Source organism: Cryptomeria japonica, chromosome 9 (genome assembly GCF_030272615.1).
Source record: "Cryptomeria japonica chromosome 9, Sugi_1.0, whole genome shotgun sequence".
In the NCBI taxonomy this organism is placed as follows: Eukaryota; Viridiplantae; Streptophyta; class Pinopsida; order Cupressales; family Cupressaceae; genus Cryptomeria; species Cryptomeria japonica.
In genome coordinates this window covers 270,071,361-270,095,058 of record NC_081413.1, presented here as the reverse complement: position 1 = coordinate 270,095,058, position 23,698 = coordinate 270,071,361, and positions in this window count along the sequence as shown.

Here is a 23,698-nt window from a genome sequence, read left to right as displayed (position 1 = left end):
GTGTTGATTTTTTATATTTTGATATTATATAAAATTCATACCTAGTATGTTGTGATCTAAACATATTTATTCAATGTATTTTATTTTTGGAATTCATTTTTTTCGCGTGAAGTGTGTTTTTGAATATTGGTTTACTCATTATTTATTGAAGTGTGAGTTTGAATTTTGGCATTCACTTACATTTGATTCACTTTGTATGTTTGAACTTTGCCATTTTGACATTCACTTTGTTTGCGTTTACTGTTTATATGTATTGTGGGTGTGAGTGTTGGCATGCATTAATTGTTTGTTTGAAGCCATTTTAAAACTTGTTTGTTTAGTGTAGTTTTGGCATTCACTAGTTGTGAAGTGTGTATTTCAACATTGATTTGCTTATGAGTTTGAATTTTGAAATTGACTTTTATATGACCAATTTTGAAATTTACTTTGCATTTTTAAATTTTCACACTCTTCTTGCATTCACTTTGTTTGCATTTATTGTTTATATTGAAGTGTGTGTTTGAACATTAATATACATTAATTGTTAGTTTGAAGTGTCTTTCAAGTTTATTCAAGTTTACTTGTTTAATTTGTTTTGGCATCCACTAGTTGTGAAGTGTTTTATTGAAGCATGGTTTGAATTTTGCTATTGGCTTTTATTTGGTTCATTTTGACACTTTGTATGTTTGAAACTGACATTCACTTTCATTGCATTTATTATTTATATGATCTTTGTGTTTGAGCTTTAACATAGATCAATTATTTGTTTGAAGTGATGGCTTCCTCTTATTATATTTTTAAACTTTATTTGAAGTATGTGGATGAACTCTAACATTTCCTTATATAATTTGTTGGTATTCACTATGTTTGAGAGAGACAAAGAGAGAGGGGGTGTTTGAATTCATTTACAATTCGCTTATATTTGATTCCCTTATTGTTTGTTAGTTTTATGGGTTGGTGTGTGTGTGAATATTGATTGTCACTTTCAAGAGTATTATAACTTAAGCATTCACTTTATGTCAATGCACTTCACACAAAGTGCATATTTAAACTTTGCTGCATGTCAATGCACTTCACACAAAGTGCATATTTAAACTTTTTTGCATGTACTCTACATATATATAAAGTATGTGTTTCAACAAAGTTTGTATGAAGTGTGTTTTAACTTTTAACATTCACATTGTGTGTTTGATATGTTTACTTCGTATGTCGTTGAACTAATTTTGTATGAAATTTATCTTAACTTTGGCATTTATTTTGTGTGTATTGAACTTCAATTACTTCATGTGTGGATGAACTTTGTGTTGGGATGTGTTTATATGTGAAGAGTATACTAGCTTTGATATACACTTATGTTGTATGTTTGAACATTGACATTCATATTTTTAGTGTTTGTATTTTGATATGTTTGAACCTAAGTGTTACTTTGTGTGGTTGAAATAACTTTTTATGAAACGCCCTTAACTTAGGCATGTGCCCACTTTTGTGTGTTTTTACTTTTGTATGCTTGAACTAACTGTGCGTGTTTAAATTTTAGTATTTGCTTTGTATGTGTGAATTGAGTGTTTGAACATTGTCATTCATATTTTTTGTGTTTGTATTTTGACATGTTTGAACCTAAGTGTTACTTTGTGTGGTTGAAATAACTTTTTATGAAACGTCCTTAACTTAGGCATGTGCCCACTTTTGTGTGTTTTTACTTTTGTATGCTTGAACTAACTGTGTTTAAATTTTAGTATTTGCTTTGTATGTGTGAATTGAGTGTTTGAACAAACTATGTGTGAACTTTGACAATTGCATTTTGTAACACTATGTTATATGTTTGAACATTTGTATGAAATGTGTTTGAACTTTGGGATTCACACTTTGTGTGCATTTGACCTACCATGGGCATTCACTTTGTTTGGTGTACATTTAACTTCGTCATATTTGAACAAACTCGACGTGTCGTGTTTCCATGTATGTTTCGTTGGCATCTCTATTTGAACTAGCTTTGTGTGGTGTGTCTTTGAACTAATTTTGACAATTGCATTTTGTTTTTGTACTTTGACATGTGTGTGTATGTTTGAACATTCACATTCACTTTGTGTGAAGAGTGTACTAATTGTGACAATCACTATGTTATGTTTGAACATAAGTGTGAAGTGTGTTTGAACTTTGGGATTCACTTTATATGTGTTTTGGATTTACATTTTGTGCATTTGAACTACCATGGGCATTCACTTCATATGGTGTATGTTTAACTTTGTCATATTTGAACTAACTTTTTGCATTCACTTTGTGTGATGTGTCTTTTAATTAGCTTTGACATTCACTTTGTGTGTTGTGTGTTTTAACTTTGTCATGTTTGAGAAAATTCTATGTGCAACATGTTTTATGACTTTGGTATTTTATTTATGTGTGGTTGTACTTTGTGTGAAGCGTACTTGAAATTAACTTTTTGTTTATTTGCTTGTGTGTGCATGTGTGAAAATTAAATTTTGGTATTTACTTTGTGTGGTGTTTGTTTGAACTAATTTTGGCATTCATTGTGTGTGTGTGCATGTTGGAAGAACTTTAACATATCAAAGAAGTTTGATTTGCATTCTATGTACAAAAAAACTTCAATATTGTTCTTTTTGTGGATGAATGCATGTGTACATTTAAAAGTTGACTTCATTCGATGTGTATTTGAACTAGCATTGGCATTTACTATGTGTTGTGTGTGTTTGAAACAAATTTGGCATTCATTGTCGGTGAAGGACACAAATGACCACTGAGGGGGGCGGGGGGGCGTGTGAATCGATGTATTTTAAAAACTTTTAACCATGTGTGCTAAAACTGCTATTGTGAATTAACTGACAACACACAGACACGAGCACATCACATAACACAAGATGTATAAGGAAAACCCAATGTGGGAAAAACCTCGGTGAGAATAGCTGCTAGAGTCTACCCCTCCAATCCAGCCTCACAATGAATAACAAATTACAATGTTTACGACACCAACCCAAGGAGCACCAACCCCTGATTTATGAACACCTACTCAAAGGAGCACCTACCCCTGCTCTGAGCACCCACTCAGAGATTTACAGTGATTGTTGAATTTTACAATACAATGGTAAAGCCTTGTTACAAATGAGTTTTGTAACACTTACAAACTTGACTTTGTCTGCCTACTAAAGTTATTCATTTGTTTCTCTCCTTCCTCTTCCTGGTTATCTTCTTCTCTTTTCTTCAGGATTACTTTCCAGAATACTCTTCTCTAGCTATGTTTTCCTCTTTTGCAGTTGTATACTCTATCTCACTCTTCCTTTTGTAGCAACAACACCACTTCAACACATCACCTCACATCCACTGTCAACTTCAAGAGATGTCTTTTTTTTCACTATCTGTCTCTTTCTCATCTACTCCCAACAAATCATATTGAAATGCTTTGCCTATTGTCATCTTTCTTTTTCAACAAGATTTTATTCTTTGTCTACAAAATAATTTCAGATTGGCTGCATACATTAAATGTGTTTCATCTATCATCAAGTCGACTAGTACATAGATTATTAAACTTAGTAATCTCAATTTTCTCTTCAAGGATATGGTCTGTAGTAGATTGGATTTTGTTTCTTGGGTTGACCATCTGCATTGAATTCTCTGTACTTAAGTTGCTATTTTTAGCAACTGCATTCTGCCTAACAGATTTGATTTTGCCTGTTAAATTTCTCGATCCCAACAACCACCTGCAACTCAGTCGTCATTAATTCATTCTCCATCCTCTGTTGACCTACCCAGACAAGATCGACAACTACTTCCATTATCACTGACTTTTGCATATCAGATATCTTCTTCTACTAGCCAAGGAGCCATATGTCTCCATTTCCTTTGTCCAGATTAGATGGTCAAGGTCGGTCGACCTCCACGTAAGATCCTTGTGCTAATCGACATACAAAAATGTTAAAAGTCTTCATAATCGGCTTCCAAATCATTTGGTCAACCATAGTCAACTGCCATGTGGACCATCATCCTTATCGTTTTGCCACCATGTCATCTGAAACACTTCAAATGGTCACGATGACATTAAACTCTATCATTGCGGGATAGGCTTTTGTTTGATCACAAAGAGCCTCCCCATTTCTTTGTTAGCCTGTGTCATATTTGAGTGGCTTCTCAATTTGTGCGAGATAAGGTTTTGTCCTTTGATTTACTATATTCTTGTCCCGCGACCTTCTCCATAACGCTGCAGGAACATGCAGGATAAGCTTGGTCAAGCCTTGATTAGCTTCTTCACTTCCTTTGTTATCTCACACAACTTTTTGTGTGCCTCTTAACCTATGCGGGATAAGGTCTCCTCCTATGTCTATGCCTTTCCTTAGCCCGAGAATCTCTTCTTATCCCAGTTTGGTCACGTGGGACAAGCAAACCCTTAATGTCTACTTCACTTTCCTCTTGTTTTGTTATCCCGCGATGTTTCTCATTGCCCTGACAATCCGTGCAAGATAGGGTTTCTTTGTGTATACTTCAATTTTTTTATCCTGCGACACTCAGGAGCACCTCTTTTACCTTCTCGGGACAAGCCTTCACTGACCTTACCTCTATGGCACTTGTCTCTTCTTATCTCGTGACACAACTGTTGTCTTTGTTTTTCCTCGCGGGTTAAGGTTCCGAGCATGTCTTCTGAGTATCTTCTTATCCCGCATTGCTTGTAGTTCCTTATTTGTTCCCTGCTTGAATAGTGCTTTTCTTTGTGTGTTTACTCTACGCGAGATAAGCCTTTTAGGCTTATTCTCTCTTAACCTGCGATTCTTCTCTTTTCCCCACGGGAACGCGCGGGATAAGGAATCCTCTGTTTTCTGGCTTGCACTTCTTATCTTGCGAAATCAAGACTCATGGCAATTTTACTTGCGGGATAAGGAATATCCACACAATTCCTTTGATGCGCTTATCCCATGCAACATCAACACTAAGACATATATTTAAGTGAAACTTTTAAGTACGTGGGAACTTGTTATGTGTAACATGACCATGCTACATTTGTGTTATCCTGCAAGGTCTCTTGGTCGACATAGCTATCCCAATCTGAACACTCTGCAACCTGCAACCCTTGTGTTGCTGCAACCTTTTTGTTGGACACAATGGATCATTGAGAGGGGGGTGAATAGGTGATTTAAACACTTTCTTCACTAACCACGGATATACCGATACTATATAAAATAAACAAAGTGTTGAACAGTAAACCAAACAATGCAAACTAAGTGTGTGAAAGGATTTTCTATAACATCAATATAACACATACACAAGAATGCATCACATAACACCAGATATACAAAGAAAACCCAATTTGGGAAAAACCTCGGTGAGAATAGCTGCTGGAGATCTTCTGCTCCAATTTAGCCTCACAATGAAAATGATTTGATCACAATTTTAGGGCACCAACCCCTGATTTATGAGCACCGACTCAAAGGAGCACCAACCCTTGAACAATTTATAGACTACATCCTAAAGGAGCTACAACCTCTGCACTAAGCACCTACTTAGTGAAGACAATATGAAAATTCAAATACATAAATAAATTCCCTGCTGCAAATGAAGTTTTGCAACCCTTCTATACTTTGCTCTACCAGTTTCAATCTTATCGGTTTTTGAAACCTCCACACACACTGCAACACTGCCTTTACGCTAGTCCTTACTCTGCTGAAACTTCTCTCCCTTTGACTGTTGGATTCACTTCACACCTGCCAATACTTTGCCAGGTTTTGTCTCTGTCGGTTCACACACATCTTACTGGTTTCTCCTTCAACACATAGTCACTTAAGATTTTCCTTGTTTTTCATTCAAACAATCTTTTCTAACTCACCTTCATTCACCAACATCATCACATCTAATTTTAACAGCAACAACCTCATTGATTTAGACTTGTATAAATAAAAACAAGTCTTCCTGCCAAAAAAAAATTCAAACTTCAGGCGGTTAGGGTTTCTTTCCTTCGACCAAATCTGTATTCAATCTAATTCAATCTGCCTTGGATCGCTCAATTGTTTTGGGGAGATGCATCTGTACACGTTTTTATTCATCCAATGCATGTTTGCTAAAAATAGCAAACTTCACCCTGCTTTTTAGCCTTGATCTTTGTCGACCTCATTTCACCTAGTTGTTTCTAACTGAAGATCAATCTGCAATAGGATTTCGTGCCTTAATCATAGTGCCAACAACTACCTGATCATTCTCTGTCGTCCATACTTCCTCAAGCCGCATCAATTAGATATCATCCCGTGATTTGTGGTTTTATCATTTAATGACCACCAATTGCACAGACAACCATGTTGATGAACATTTCATCGACCTCTACATGTTTACCACCTCAGCTCCACGGAGGACACATCAACATATATTCAACTTCACCGACATAGGGTCGGTTCAAATATGAACAACCAAGAAACCCTTCTACCGGTAGAACCTTACCGGTATGACCAACACACTGATCAATCACTCTTACCGCCAACACATCATCCTGGCAATTCATCTTGCCTTCCAGTACGACTTCATGTCATTCTTCCTGTTCAACTCACTGGGTATTGTTGTGATTCATCAACATTCCGCCTCTTCATCACAAATAAACAACCAACCTTCATACCGGTTATAACTCAAGCATGCCAACTCACTCCTGCATCTCACCTCATACTGATAGTATCATCTGTCAACTCATAACATACTTATCTTCTTTATGTTGATCCAATCTTCTTCATACTGGTTAACACACGCTACCGATAACTTGCAATATCGGTTGACATCAATGACAACTCAATGTCAACAATCTCCCCCTTTTGGCATTGATGTCAACACTTTTCGTTCCGGTTTCTCTCCCCCTTTGACAACAATGGCAAAGGGAAGCTTAGTCTAACACCAATCATACTACCAGAGTCCAACCGTTATCTTCTCCCTTGTCTTCAACTGGTAGGACACATTCTCCCCCTATGTCCATGCTTCATGATTCAAGAGTCATAAGATAGTAACAATTGTTGACTTCCCCCGAACCATACATCTCCCTACACATTTAAGTGTTGTCAGATGGTGGGAAAACTCCCATCTTTTGTCTCAAGTACTCAAATGTGCCCAAAGGAAGTGGTTTGGTAAATATGTCAGCAATCTGCTCACCAGTTGGAACATATTCTACTATGACCTCCTTGTCTGCTACCTTCTCCCTCAAGAAGTGATACTTGATTGCAATGTGTTTTGTTCTTGAGTGCATTACTAGATTCTTGGAGATGTTGATTGCACTTGAGTTATCACACCAGATTGGAATAGGTTCTGGTATCTCCACCTGTATGTCCTTTAGTGTCTACTTCATCCACAATACCTGTGAACAACATGTAGCAATTGCTATATACTCTGCCTCAGCAGTAGATAATGACACTGAATCTTGCTTCTTGTTGTGCCATGATACTAATCGGTTTCCTAAGTAGAAAGCACCTTCACTTGTACTCTTTCGGTCATCAATACATCCTACCCAATCTGCACCAATATAAGCCTGCAAAGAGAAGTCTCCTTTGTTTGGATACCACCGGTCATAACTGATAGTTCCTTGCAGTTACCTGAAGATTCTCCTGGTTGCATTTAAGTGAGATTGTTTAGGAGCAGCTTGGAATCTTGCAACCATGCAAACTGCTTGTACAATATCTGGTCTAGATGCTATTAGATATAACAGACTACTAATCATAGACCTATACAGTGTCTGCTCTACTTCTGGTGACTCATCTAGTTTTCTCAATTTACAACCGGTAACCATGGGAGTACTTACTGGTTTGCTGTCCTCCATTTGAATCTTTTGCAACATGTCTTTAACATACTTCATTTGTGAGATGAAAATTCCTTTCTCCTGTTGTGATATCTGCAAACTAAGAAAATAGGACAACTCACCCAACATGGACATCTCAAATTTTGTCTTCATCTGATCTGCAAATTCTTTGCACATGATGTCCTTGTCTCCACCAAAGATAACATCATCCACATATACAACAACTATAATCATATGATCTCCATTTACCTTAATATACAAGTTGTTGTCTGCATTCCCTTTTCAGAATCCTTTCTCTTTCAAGTATTTGTCTAATTGAGAATACCATGCTCTGGGGGCCTGCTTCAAACCATACAAGGCTTTCTTCAACTGACATACAAAACTCTCATCATCATGTAATAGATATCCTTCCGGTTGTTCCATATACACTTCTTCTTCAAGATTACCATTCAGAAATGCAGATTTGAAATCCATTTGGTAAACCTTGTCTCCTTTATATTCAGAGAAAGCTAAAAACAGTCTTATTGTCTCTAACCTGACAACCGGTACAAAGGTTTCTTCGAAGTCAATACCTTCCACTTGAGCATACCCTTTGCAAACTAACCTTGCTTTATGCCGGATTATCTTGCCTTCTTCATTCATCTTTTTCCAATAGACCCACTTGGTACCTATGGCATTCTTGTCTGTCGGTCTAGGAACAAGTTCCCAAGTTTAATTTTTCTCAATTTGTTTAAGCTCTTCATCCGTGGCATCTACCCACTTCTCACTTTTGCTAGCTTCATCAAAAGTTTTGGGTTCAAGTTTTGTCATGAGACAGAAATTTACCTGCTCATCATTCCGAGCTAGTCTCTTTCTGGTTTGCACACCTTCATTTTTATCTCCTATGATCTGTTCTTCCAGATGGTTCTTCTGCACATTCCGGTTGGAGTTCTTGCTTGGTGCTTCTTCTACTAGTCCATTGTCATATTGTTCTTCATACTCAACTTCTAAAACATCAATGTAGGGTGCTGGTGCATATTCTCTCTTATGTAGGTCTTCATCTATTCTCACATTTATATTATCAACCATTTTTCTTAATTTCTTGTTGTAGCATTTGTAGGCTTTGCTATTGGTTGAGTAACCCAAGAAGATTCCTTCATCACTCCGGGAATCAAAACTTCCTAATCCATCAACATCTCTTTTGATGAAACACTTACTTCCAAACACTCTAAAATGCTTGAGTGATGGTTTCCGCTCATACCATAACTCATAAGGGGTCATTCTACCGTTTACTCTTAGTTGTACTTGGTTTAATGTGTAGGCAACAATATGAATTGCTTCCTTCCAGTATGTATCTGGTATGTTGGCCTCATTCAACATTGTTTTAGCCATCTCCTTCACTGTCCTATTCTTCCTTTCTGCCACACCATTTTGCTATGGTGTTCTTGCTGAATACTGTCTCTTGATTCCATGTTTCTCACAGTAGTCAATAAACTCATTTGAAGAATATTCTCCACCCCGGTTTGATCTTACGCACTTTAACCGGTGTCCACTATCATTTTCAACCATCCTTCTGAAAATCTTGAATCTTTCAAATGCCTGTGATTTTTCATGCAAAAATGTCACCCAAGTTATCCTTGAGGAGTCATCAATGAATAGCATGAAGTATCTCTTACCGGCCAGAGCCTTTGTCCTTGTTGGTCCACACAAATCTGTATGTACTAACTCCAGAGGTCTTGAGGTATTGTACTCTTTTGTTTTGCAACTCACTTTGATTTGCTTACCACTGATGCATTCATCACAAAAAGTACTCGCTGGTTTAGTTATTTGTGGAATATTTCTCACATATCGGTTTTTGCTTATCTTCACCAAATTATCAAAGTTCACATGACCTAACCTCCAGTGACACAACCAGCTTTCATCAACCTGTCCCATCATATATTGGGACTCATAGCATTCCTTCAGATTGTAGACATTACCATCTGTCCTCTTTCCTTCTACTACAACCTGACCGGTACTTTGCTTGCTTATCTGACAACCGATAGAGTCAAATGTGAACTTGTACCCTTTGTCACACATCTGACTTACACTTAGCAGATTATGCTTTAGTCCTTTCACATAGTATACATCATGAGCCTTGAGATTTCCATCAATATTGAGTGTACCATGACCCTTAATCTTGATAGAGGAGTTGTCACCAAACCGGACATAACCACCATTCCAATCATCAAGTTTGATAAACTTTTTCTTATCTCCGGTCATGTGATTTGAGCAGCCACTATCTACTACCAATAAATTTCTCCTTTCAACATGTTGAGCAGTCTGCAAAATCAAGCTTGACTTTGTCTTGTTCTTCTCCTTCTCTATCCAAACCTGTTTCTCTTCTTTCTTCTCCTCTTCTATCATCTTGTGTTCCGGTTTAGTGTCTATCTTCTGATCCAGAACTGTTTTCTTTTGCTTGTCAATTCTTAGCTTAAAATGGCTTGCTATGTGACCAAAATTTTGACACTTGTAACATTTTATATTAGCATTGAAAGATGTATCCAAAGCATTCTTGTAGGACATCTGCACATTTTTCCTACACTCATAACTCTTATGACCAAACTCATTGCAATTATAACATGTGCCATTTTCTACTCTCAAAATTGGAGTTTACATTCATTTTCCTACAATCTGCCATTCTATGACCGAACTTATTACACTAGTGACAATAACCATGAAAGTTTGGAACATATCGGTTAGATTTCCTTGGTCCTGCAAATGACTGCCTCACCGAGGGTCTTCCTTTCATGCAGCTAACTCCGGTGAATCATTCATGATCAACTCTTGCATTTCTCCTTGGATCTGCATGTCGGTGCATTGAGTATGGCCTTCGGTTGATTGATTGTGTATACCGGTTTGTGTGGTGGTTTTTAACAACATCTGCATATGTCTTCTTATCGGTATCCTTGATTACCGTGAATGTCTTCTTCTCTTCACCTTTATTTGAAGAAGTGAATTGTATCTCCTTATCGGATGTGTCTTTGCTGTTTCATCTTTGACCCTCTTCAAATTCTAAGCCACTAGTATCTTTAGATTGCTTCTATTTGCTCAACATCTTGTCTAAGGCTTCGGTGTTGCCTTCATACTTGCTTCTTATCATCAGTTCATTCTTGCTCTTCTCTAATTCCTTTTGGAGCTTAACAATTTCTTCTTCAAGGTCCTGATGCTCCTACTCCTTTTTACTCAAGCCGGTACTAGTAACTTCACAGATCCTTTTGGCTGCTTCCAATTGATGTTTTAGATATGCAATTGTTTTCTTGGATTCTTCAAGAGATTTTTCCAACATCTCTTGTTCTTCAGTTACAACCTTTTTCACCTTCAAATCTCACCTTGTTTTCTTTAGCTCTTCCAAGGCACTGATGAGCTCTGCTTCAAGATCTACTTCTCTTTCTTGCTCTTCTTCTTCTCCTTCTTTAGGTACCAGAACCTCTTGGGCCATAAAAAGGTTTGCTTTGACTTCATCTTCATTACAACAGTCATCTGAGGCACTCTCCCCATCTGTGGTATCATTTTCATGTGTGTAAAGACTGCTCTACTTCCAGTTGCCTCTTCTACCATGCCGATAGACACTCTTCTTCGTGTCCTTACCATATGATCTGCTACCACTTGATTGATCATCTTCATTCTTATCACCATAGGGACATTTGGCAGAAAAATGTCCAATATTTCCACAATTGAAACATTTCAAGGGCAGCTTGCCTTTGTATTTGCCAAAACTCATCCTGAGTCTTCTGACAAATTTTGTCACGATGTCATCAGAATCTTCACCGGTTCCATCTTGAGCAGAATCTTCTTTTCCTTTCCTTGATGTTTTGAATGCAGCTTCTTTCTTCACAGCCTCAGTACCGACAAACCTTATCTCATAAGCAGTTAGGGAACCATATAACTCATCCATTGTAAAGGTTTTCAAATCTTTTTCTTCTTCTATTGCTGAAACCTTTGTACCATACTTAGATGTGAGAGATCTAAGTACTTTCTTCACTACCACCTCATCTTTTATTTCTTCTCCAAGCCCTTTAATGGTGTTTGTTGTTTCATCAATCCTTTGGAGATAGTTAGCAATCTTCTCTTCATCTCTCATCTTTAAACCTTCAAGTTGTGCTCTCAATGTTTGTAACTTGGCTTCCTTGACTTTAGCATCGCCTTCAAATATTTTCTACAACTTATCCCAAGTTTCTTTGGCAGATGAGCAGTGCATGACCTTAACAAACTCATTATCAGATAACCCACTAAGAATGACATTTTTAGTTTTAGCATTGTTCTCATATTCCTTCTTAGCATCTGGACCAGTAGGGGGATTATTAGGAATTGTATACCCATTCACAACCGACATCCATACATCACAACTTAGACAAGAGAAATAGGTTTCCATTCTTCTACTCCAAAAAGCATAGTTGACACCATCAAACATAGGGGCTTTTGAGGAGGCTGATTCATTTTTTGCCATTGTGAACATTTGAAGGATCTACCCAAGCTAGAGAACGCTTTGACAAAATAGGGTACCTTGGCTTTGATACCAATTGTTGGACACAATGGATCACTGAGAGGGGGGTGAATCAGTGATTTAAACACTTTCTTCACTAACCAGGGATATACCGGTGCTGACCGGTAAACCAAACAATGCAAACTAAGTGTGTGAAAGGATTTGCTATAACATCAATATAACACATACACAAGAATGCATCACATAACACCTTATATATGAGAAAAACCCAATGTGGGAAAAACCTCAGTGAAAATAGCTGTTGGAGATCTTTTGCTCCAATCCAACCTCACAATGAAAACGATTTGATTACAATTTTAGGGCACCAACCCAAGGAGCACCAACCCCTGATTTATGAGCACCAGCTCAAAGGAGCACCAACCTCTGAATAATTTATAGGCTACAACCTAAAAGAGCTACAACCCCTGCACTAAGCACCTACTTAGTGAAGACAATATGAAAATTCAAATACATAAATAAATTCCTTGTTGCAAATGAAGTTTTGCAACCCTTTCTTTACTTTGCTCTACCGGTTTCAATCTTAACGATCTGTGAAACTTCCACACACACTGCAACATTGCCTTTATACTGGTCCTTACTCTGTTGAAACTTATCTCCCTCCGACTGTTGGATTCACTTCACACCTGCCCACACTTTGCCAGGTTCTGTCTCTACCAGTTTGTTCTCTGCCGATTCACACACACCTTACCGGTTTCTCCTTCAACACACAGTCACTTAATATTTTTCTTGTTTTTCACTCAAACAATATTTTCTATCTCACCTTCATTCACCAGCATCATCACATCTAATTTTAACAGCAACAGCCTCATCGATTAAACTTGTATAAATAAAAACAAGTCTTCCCGCCAAAAACCAATTCAAACTTCCAGCAGTTAGGGTTTCTTTCCTTCGACCAAATCTGTATCCAATCTGATTCGATCTGCCTTGGATTGCTCACCTGCTTTGCGGAGATGCATCTATACATGTTTTTATTCATCCAATGCATGTTTGCTAAAAATAACAAACTTCAACTTGCTTTTTAGCCTTGATCTTTGTCGACCTCATTTCACCCAGCTATCTCTAACTGAAGATTAATCTGCAATTAGATTTCGTGCCTTGATCATAGTGCCAACAATTGCCTAATCATTCTCTGTCGTCCATACTTCCTCGAGCCGCATCAGTCAGATATCATCCTGCAATTTGTCGTTTTATCATTTATTGACCACCAACTATACAAACAACCATGTCGATGAACATTTCATCGACCTCTACATGTTTACCACCTCAACTCCACGAAGGACACATCAGCATATATTCAACTTCACCGACATAGGGTCGGTTCAAATATGAACAACCGGGAAACCCTTCTACCAGTAGAACCTTACCGGTATGACCAACACACTGATCAATCACTCTTACTGACAACACATCATCCTGACAATTCATCTTGCCTTCCGGTATGACTTCATGTCATTCTTCTCGTTCAACTCACCGAGTGTTGTTGTGATTCATCAACATTCCGCCTCTTCATCACAAACAAACAACCAACCTTCATATCGGTTATAACTCAAGCATTCCAACTCGCTCTTGCATCTCACCTCATACTGGTGGTATCATCTGTCAACTCACAACATACTTCTCTTCTTTATGCCGGTTCAATCTTCTTCATACTGGTTGACACAATCTAGCAGTAACCTGCAATACCGGTTGATATCAATGACAACTCAATGCCAACACTTTTGACATCAATAACGACAATGCCAACAATCTCCCCCTTTGGCATTGATGTCAACACATTTGTAAACCTCACTCTGATCATTTTTTCCGACCACTTCTCCCCCTTTGACAACAATGGCAAAGGGTGCTGTCAACAATGAGCAATGAATGGAACTTCCAATTTTGATCACATCTGCAATACATTAGAAATTTCCTTTACAACTTTGCACATCCTTCTGTCACTAAATGAACCATTATTACAATATAAAAAGTAGTGTTAGTATTGCTCACAAAAATTTCAAATCTCCCCCTAAGACAAACTTGAAGTTCAAGGATGAAAAGTAGTAAAAACAATATACTCCCCTTGAACCACAAACCTCTAGAAATGTGTTTAAGTGATGAAGGAAGGTGGAAAAACACCTAGCTTGTGTCTTAGATACTCAAAAGTGTCCTTTGGAAGAGTCTTTGTGAAAATGTCAGCAACCTGCTCACTTGTAGGGACATATTCAACCTTTACCTCCTTTGGAACTTTCTCCCTAAGAAAATTGATATTTAATTGCAATGTGCTTCATTCTTGAATGCATGAAAGGGTTCTTTGAAATATTGATTGCACTTGAGTTGTGACACATGATGGGAATAGGAACCAAAAATTCCACCTGAATGTCCTTAAGGTCTGTTTCAACCACAAAACCCAGGAGCAACATGTGTCAGCAACTATGTACTTTGCTTCAGTTGTGGATAGAGAGATAGAATCCTGCTTCTTGCTATGCCATCAAACCAATCTGTCACCAAGGAAGAAATCTTTACCATTGGCGCTCTTCCTATCATCTAAACACCCTATCCAATCTGTATCAGTATAGGCTTGTAAAGTGAAATTTCCTTTCTTTGGATACCATAAGCCATAACTAAGTGTTCCTTGCAGATACTTGAAGATTCTTCTAACTGTATTCACATGTGATTGTTTTGGAGCAGCTTGAAATCTTGCTACCATGCACACAACTTGCACAATATCAGGCCTTGAAGTTGTGAGATATAGTAGACTACCAATCATAGATCTATACAATGTCTGATCTACACTAGGTGACTCATCTTCCTTGCTTAATTTGCATCCGGTCACCATAGGTGTACTCACTGACTTGTTGTCCTCCATTTGAAACTTCTTCAACATATCCTTGTGATACTTGGTTTGTGATATAAATATACCCTTTTCTAACTGATAAATCTGCAAACCAAGAAAATATGACATCTCTCCAAGCATAGACATCTCAAACTCGAACTACATTTGGTCAACGAACTCTTTGCATAGGATGTCCTTGTTGCCTCCAAAAATGATATCATCTAGATACACTACAACTATGATCATGTGATTATCATTTGCCTTAATGTACAAATTACTATCAACATTTTCCTTTATGAACCCTTGTTGATGGAGATACTTATCCAACCTAGAATACCATGCTTTAGGTGCCTGCTTTAGACCATACAAATCTTTTTTCAATCTGCAGACAAAGTTCTCATCTTCATGTAGTTGAAAACTTTTAGGTTGCTCTATGTAGACCTCTTCTTCAAGATTGCCATTTAAGAATGCAAATTTGACATCCATTTGATATACTTTGTATCCTTTATAAGCTGAAAATGCCAAGAACATTTTGATTGCTTTAAGTCTTGCAACAGGTGCAAATGTTTCTTCAAAATCTATGCCCTCTACTTGAGCATATCCCTTGCATACTAGCCTTGCCTTATTCCTTATTACCTTGCCTTTTGCATTCATCTTGTTCCTATAGACCCATTTAGTCCCAATGACATTTTTGTTAGCAGGTCTAGGAACCAATTCCCATGTTTTGTTCTTTTCTATTTGCTGCAACTCTTCTTCCATTACCTTGATCCACTCTTCACTTTTGCTGGCCTCATCATATGTTCTGGGTTCCATTTCTATCATAAGGCAGAAATTTACTTGCTCAGTGTTCCTAGCTCTCCTTCTAGTTTGCACACCATCATTTTTGTTTCTAATTATTTGATCCTCAGGGTGATTCTTTTGCACGTCTGCTTGGGGCTTTGCTAGGTGTTTTTTTTCATGTTCACACTCAGATTGATCTTCTTCTTCAACATATGGATCTTCAGTCCGAGTAATTGATTTTTGCCTTCCTTTATGTATATCTTCATCCATTTTCACATGTATACTCTCAATTACCTTCTTTAGTCTTTTGTTGAAACACTTGTAGGCCTTGCTGTATGTAGACTACCCTAAGAAGATACCTTCATCACTTCTTGAATCAAAACTTCCTAATCCATCTTCATCTCTTTTGATGAAGCACTTAATACCAAACACCTTGAAATACTTGACTGATGGTTTCCTTTCACACCATAACTCATACGGTGTCATTATGTTGTTTACTTTTAGTTGAACTCTGCTTAAGGTGTATACAATAGTGTGGACTGCCTCTTTCCAATAAACATCAGGTAGTTGGCTTCATTCAATATTGTTCTTGCCATTTCCTTGACTGTTATGTTCTTCCTTTCCACAACACCATTTTGTTGTGGTATTCTAGGAGCCGAATATTGTCTTCCAATTCCATGTCTCTCATAGTAATCTTGAAACTCATTTGATGTGAACTCACCTCCACGTTTGATCTCAGACATTTCATCTTGTAACCACTCTCCTTCTCAACTTGAAGATCTTGAATCTCTCAAATGCTTGTGATTTGTCTTGCAAGAAGGTGACCCATGTCATTCTTGAAAAATCATCTATGAGTAGCATGAAGTATCTTTTTCCATTTAGGGCTCTTATTCTTGTAGGCCCACACAAGTCTGTATGCACAAGTTCTAGTGGCATTGTAGTTGAATACTCTTTAGTTTTGAATCTTACTTTAGTTTGCTTCCCTCTTTGACACTCATCATAGAAGGTGCTAGCAGGTTTGATAATCTGTGGTATGTGCCTCACGTACCCTCTCTTGCTTACTTTAACAAGATTATCAAAATTGATGTGACCTAGTCTTCTATGCCATAGCCAACTCTCATCAACTTGTCCGATCATACATTGTGACTCAAAAAATTCCTTAAGATTATATATATTCCCATTTGTCCTTTTTCCTTCAACAACAAGTTGTTCATTTCTTTCTTTTCTGATTTAACATCCTCTTGAATCAAATGTAAACTTATATCTTTTGTCACATATTTGACTCACACTTAGCAGATTGTGCTTCAGACCTTCCACATAGTAAATATCACGTGCTTTCAATTTACCATTAATATTGAGAGTACCTTTACCTTTTATTTTAATTGATGAGTTATCTCCAAACCTCATTGAACCACCATTCCAATCTTCTAATTTGATGAATTTCTTCTTATCACCAGTCATGTGGTTGGAACACCCACTGTCAACTACCCACAAAATTTTCCTTTCAGAATGTAAGGCAATTTGAACAATCAAAAGTGACTCAGCCTTATATTTATCCTTTTCTGCCCAAACTTGTTTGGTTTCTTTCTTCTTTTCTACTGTCTCATTCTGTTATGATTTTGCATTAGGTTCAGCTGTTGACAATGTCTTCTTTTGTTTAGCTGTCCTAAGCTTACAATGTTTTGCAATGTGGCCAAAGTTTTGACAATGATAGCATTTTACATTTACATTGAATGATGAGTTTGAAAATCTATTGTAGGACTGAGATACATTTCTCCTACATTCATAACTCCTATGACCATACTCATTACATTGATAAGAAACAACATTCATATCTCTAAGAGCAACAAATTGATTTCTACTTTCAAAATTAGGAGGAGACCTATGCATAAGCCTACATTCTGTAGTTCTATGACCATAAGTATTACATTTATAGTAGTAGCCATGGAATTGAGGTACAAACCAATCATTATTGAAGTTGTTTCTTATTTGTCTCCTTGGAACAACATAGTTTGGTCTTCTTGAGCTCACCCTTCGTGCATCCTTGACCTTTGTGAAGTCTCCATTATCAACATTGACTTTTCTTTTAGGATCAACATGCTGGTTCCTTGATAGATTCTTTGTAGCAGCAACATATGTCTTCTTCTCATTGGGGTTGCCGACTATGAAGGTTTGATTGACTTCACTTTCACTTGAAGAGGTGAAGAGTATCTCCTTGTTTGATGAATCTTTACTATTAGAACATTGTCCATTTTCAAATCCAACTCCATTGATGTCCTTCTTGTGCTTTTGCCTACTTAACATTTTGTCTAATGCTTCGGTGTTGCCATCATACTTAATCATCATGTTTAGTTCATTTTTCTTCTTTTCAAGTTCTTTTCTGAGACTCACAATCTCTTCCTCTAACTGTTGATACTCTTTATCCTTTCTTTTTAAATCTGATTTTGTCACTTCATGCATCCTCTTTGCTTCTTCCAACTGAATCTTCAAATCAGAAATTATTTTCTTTGATTTCTCAAGAGATTTGTTTAACAACTCTTGTTCTTCAACAACAACATAATTGTGCTTTTTATATTCTTTTATTACTTTTCTAAGTTCCTCTAGTGCACTCACAAGTTCACCTTCAAGGTCTACTTTAGCTTCTATTTCCTCTTCTTCATCATCAACAATGTGTTCATCAGACAATTCTCCTTGTGTCATAAAGAGATTAATTTCTCTTTCACCTTCACTACAACAATCTTCAGAGACACTTTCTTCATCAGAGGCATCATCTTCAAAAGTGTAAAGACTGCTCTTATTCTTAAAACTTCTTCTCCTTGGCTTATAAGAATTCTTCATCTTTTCCTTGCCAAAAGACTTCATGGTTTTCTTTCCATCTTCATTCTTTTCTCCATAAGGGCATTTAGATGCAAAATGTCCAATCTTGCCATAGTTGAAACATTTGAAAGACAACTTACCTTTGTACTTTCCTGAGCCTATTTTGAGTTTCCTAACAAAACTTGCTACAACAACATTAGAATCATTGTCATCCTCATTTGTGGCTTGTTCTTTTCCTTTTTGTGTGGTGTTGAAAGCAACTTCTCTCTTTGAAGGTTCAACACTTATTGTTCTCATTTCATAGGCAGATAGAGAACCAAACAATTCATCCATAGAGAAAGTCTTTAAGTCTTTCACTTCTTCAATAGTTGAGACTTTTGTATCTTACTTTGAGGTTAGTGATCTCAAAACCTTTTTGACAGTAACTTCATCCTTGATCTCTTCTCCGAGTCCTCTTATAGCACTTATAGTCTCATCCATTCTTTGCAAATAATCAGCTATCTTCTCTTCTTTTTTCATTTTTAGGTTTTCAAACTGAGTTCTTAGATTTTGCAGTTTGGCTTCCTTCACTTTGGTATCTCCTTCAAATACACTTTGCAGCTTGTCCCAAGTTTCTTTTGTTGATGTGCAATGCATGACTTTGACAAACTTTGTATCTGACAGACCACTTAAGATTGCATTCTTAGCTTTAGCATTATTCTCATATTCCCTTTTACCATTAGGGTCGGTAGGAGGAGCTTGAGGAACAATGCAACCATTTTTTTACTGACATCCATACATCAAACCCAAGGGAAGACATGTACGTTTCCATTCTTCTACTCCAGAAGGCATAGTTAGTGCCATCAAAGATAGGTGCTTTAGAGGAGGATTCATTCTTAGCCATTTGGTTCACACAACAAGATCTACCCAAGCTAGAGAAAGCTTTTATTACAAGGGAACTTGTGGCTTTGATACTAATTGAAGGACACAAATGACCACTGAGAGGGGGGGGGGTGAATCAATGTATTTTAAAAACTTTTAACCATGTGTGCTAAAACTATTATTGCGAATTAATTGAGAACATACACACACAAGCACATCACAGAACACAAGATGTACGAGGAAAACCCAATGTGGGAAAAACCTCGGTGAGAATAGCTGTTGGAGTTTACCGCTCCAATCCAGCCTCACAATGAATACCATATTACAATGTTTACGACACCAACCCAAGGAGCACCAACCCTTGAAACTTTAGGGCACCAATACAACAAGCACCAACCCCTGATTTATGAGAACCTACTCAAAGGAGCACCTACCCCTGCTCTGAGATCCCACTCAGAGATTTAAAGTGATTGTTCAATTTTACAATACAATGGTAAAGGCTTGTTAAGAATGAGTTTTGTAACACTTACAAACTTGACTTTGTTTGCCTAGTGAAGTTATTCCTTTGTTTGTCTCCTTCCTCTTCTTGGTTATCTTCTCTTTGCTACAGGATTACTTTCCAGAATACTCTGTTCTATTTTTGTTTTCCTCTTTTGTAGTTGTATACTCTGTCTCATTCTATTGCTCAATACGCACTCTTCCTTTTGCAGCAACAACACCACTTCAACACATCACCTCACACCCACTGTCAACTTCAGGAGATGTCTTTTTTTTCACCAACCATCTCTTTCTCATCTACTCCCAACGAATCATATTAGAATGCTCTCCCTATTGTTAGCTTTCTTTTTCAACAAGATCTTATTTTTTGTCTACATAATGATTTCAGACTGGCTACATACATTCAATGTGTTTCATCTATCATCAGGTTGATCAGTACATAGATTATTAAACTTAGTAATCTCAATCTTCTCTTCAAGGATACAGTCTGCAGTAGATTGGATTTTATTTCTTGGGTCAACCATCTGCATTGAATTCTCTGTAATTAAGTTGCTATTTTTAGCAACTACATTTTGCCTAACAGATTTGATTTTGCCTCTGTTAAATTTCTTGATCCCAACAACCATCTGCAGCTCAGTCACCATTAATTCATTCTCCATCCTATATCGACCTACCCAGACAAGATCAAAAACTACTTCCATTATCACTGACTTCTGCATATCATATATCTTCTTCGACTAGCAAGGGAGCCATATGTCTCCATTTCCTTTGTCCAGATTAGATGGTCAAGGTCGGGCGACCTCCACGTAAGATCCTTGTGCCAATCGACATACACAGGTGTCGTTAAAAGTCTTCATAGTTGGCTTCCAAATCATTTGGTCAACCATAGTCAACTTCCATGTGGACCATCATCCTTATCGTGTTGCCACCGTGTCGTTTGAAACACTTCAAATGGTCATGGTGACGTTAAACTCTGTCACTGCAGGATAGGCTTTTGTTTGATCACAAAGAGCCTCCCCATTTCTTTGTTAGCCCATGTCATATTTGAGTGGCTTCTCAATTTGTGTGGGATAAGGCTTTGTCTTTTGCCTTACTACATTCTTGTCTTGCGACCTTCTCCACAACGCAACAGGAACACACCGGATAAGCTTTGTCAAGCCTTGACTAGCTTCTTCACTTCCTTTGTTATCCCACACAAATTTTTGTGTGCCTCTTAACCTATGCGGGATAAGGTCTCTTCCTATGTATGTGCCTTTCCTTAGCCCGTGAGTCTCTTCTTATCCCGGTTTGGTCACGTGGGACAAGCAAACCCTTAATGTCTACTTTACTTTCCTCTTGTTTTGTTATCCCACGATGTTTCTCACTACCCTAACAATCCTTGTGGGATAGGGTTTCTATGTGTATACTTAATTTTTCTTATCATGCAACACTTGGGAGCACCTCTTTTACCTTCGCGGGACAAGCCTTCACTAAACTTCTGTCTGTGGCACTTGTCACTTCTTATCCCGTGAGACAAATTTTGTCTTTGTTTTTCCTCAGGGGTTAAGGTTTTGAGAATGTCTTCTACGTATCTTCTTATCCCGCATTTCTCGTACTTCCCTATTTGTCTGTTTCTTGAATAGTGCTTTTCTTTGTGTGTTTACTCTAGGCGGGATAAGCCTTTTAGGCTTATTCTCTCTTAACCTGTGATTCTTCTCTTATCCCCTCGGGAACGCGTGGGATAAGGAATCCTTTGTTTTCTGGCTTGCACTTCTTATCTCATGCGATCAAGACTTGTGGCAGATTTACTTTCGGGATAAGGAATATCCACACAATTCCTTTGATGCGCTTATCCCGTGCAATAATAACACTAAGTTAGATACTTAAGTGAGAGTTTTAAGCAAGTGGGAACTTGTTACGTGTAACATGACCATACTACATTTGTGCTATCCCACAAGGTCTCCTGGTCGGCATAGCTATCCCAGTCTGAACACTTTGCAACATGCAACCCTTGTGTCTCTACAACCTTTTGACATTAATGACAATAATGCCAACAGTTGGTTGCATGTGTGTTTTAAATTTCTCATTGTTTTAAAATTTATCACTTTACCATGTTCTATAACTTCAACATTCAGTTATGTGTGTGGTTGAAACAAATTTGATATTCATTGTCAGTTGCATGTGTGTTTTAAATTTCTCATGTTTTTAAATTTGTCACTTTACCATGTTCTATAACTTCAACATTCACTCTATGTGTGTGTGCATGTGTTTGTTAGGTCCTAGAGGCAACTGAGAGGGGGGGGGGGGCGCGGAATCAGTTGTCTATTAATTTCAACCAAATATACTTTAACCAAACTTAGTGCATAATACCGGTAAACCAAACTTTAATGTTGGTAGATAGTTTAGCAGATAAAAATAGTACCGATAAAGTTTAATGCATGAAACAGAAAGACAAATAACATACACAACACATAACACAGTTATTTGTACGTGGAAACCCTGTAAGGGGAAAAACCACAGTGGGAAACCTTACCCATAATTAGATGATACTACTACAGATAGTATGTGTGAAATGGGGTCTGCACATGCAGAAAGGCCAACTACCTAGAGCTCACTACTCAATCACAAAATGAGAGTCACACTGACTACAATTGGATGGTTAAATCCAATGATAATGTACTACTCAAAATATCATCTTCATATGCTAGATTTAGTACTAGTTAAGCTTTAATTTGCCTTCTCCAAAAGCCTCCTTGAATCTTGAATGATGTCTGCGTGTATAGCTCTTCTTATATTCACATATACCTTATTACAATCCCTTTTCACACTCCTCTACTACCACTTAATCTCACAAATGAGATCTTACATATATACCAAGACCTAAGACCAAATGTGTAGGTTGGCTTACTAAGATATTACAATAAAATCAATTACAAATAAATCAATATGCGATGCATGATGTTGACTCAATGCATCTACAACAATTACAAATCATCTCCATAACGTGTCGTGTTGATCTAGAATAGATATTAATGCTTGCCGGTCCATAACCTAGACCTATTTACCGGTAACAACAAATATGCAAACTCGATTGTACCAATAATCAAATCACCAAAACCAAGTGTCCAAACAATGTCTTCGACATAACCAAGTAATCTTTAGATGATAACGGATCATTCTCAGTGCCGGTGAACAATATAACCTACCGATAAACTAGATACCGGTGACTGTGCATAAGTCACTGAACATGCCGGTGAACATAACCAAAGATCTCCAAGTGTTCTCAAGTGTTGACATCAATGACAAAACCAATGCAACACATCCATAATACCAACAATCTCCCCCTTTGGCATTGATGGCAACACAAGATGGAAAAACCATCTAAGTGCCAAAGCAGAAATGCCAAAAACCAAAAACCAACAATCTCTCAAAGAGATCATTAAAATACAGATACAGAAAGTAACAATCTCTCCATAATGAATAATCTCTCCCTAAAAGATAATGTGTTTTTCCATAGATATCTCTTCCCCTTTGACATCAAATGCCAAAGCAATACAAAACCAAATACAATCACTTCATAGAACTTATTACAAATACCAATTGTTATAACCAAATTTATTCAATCTACTCCCCCTGAGAAGTAGCTCTCCTTCATCAAAGCTGGATTTTTTTTTCTCTGTTA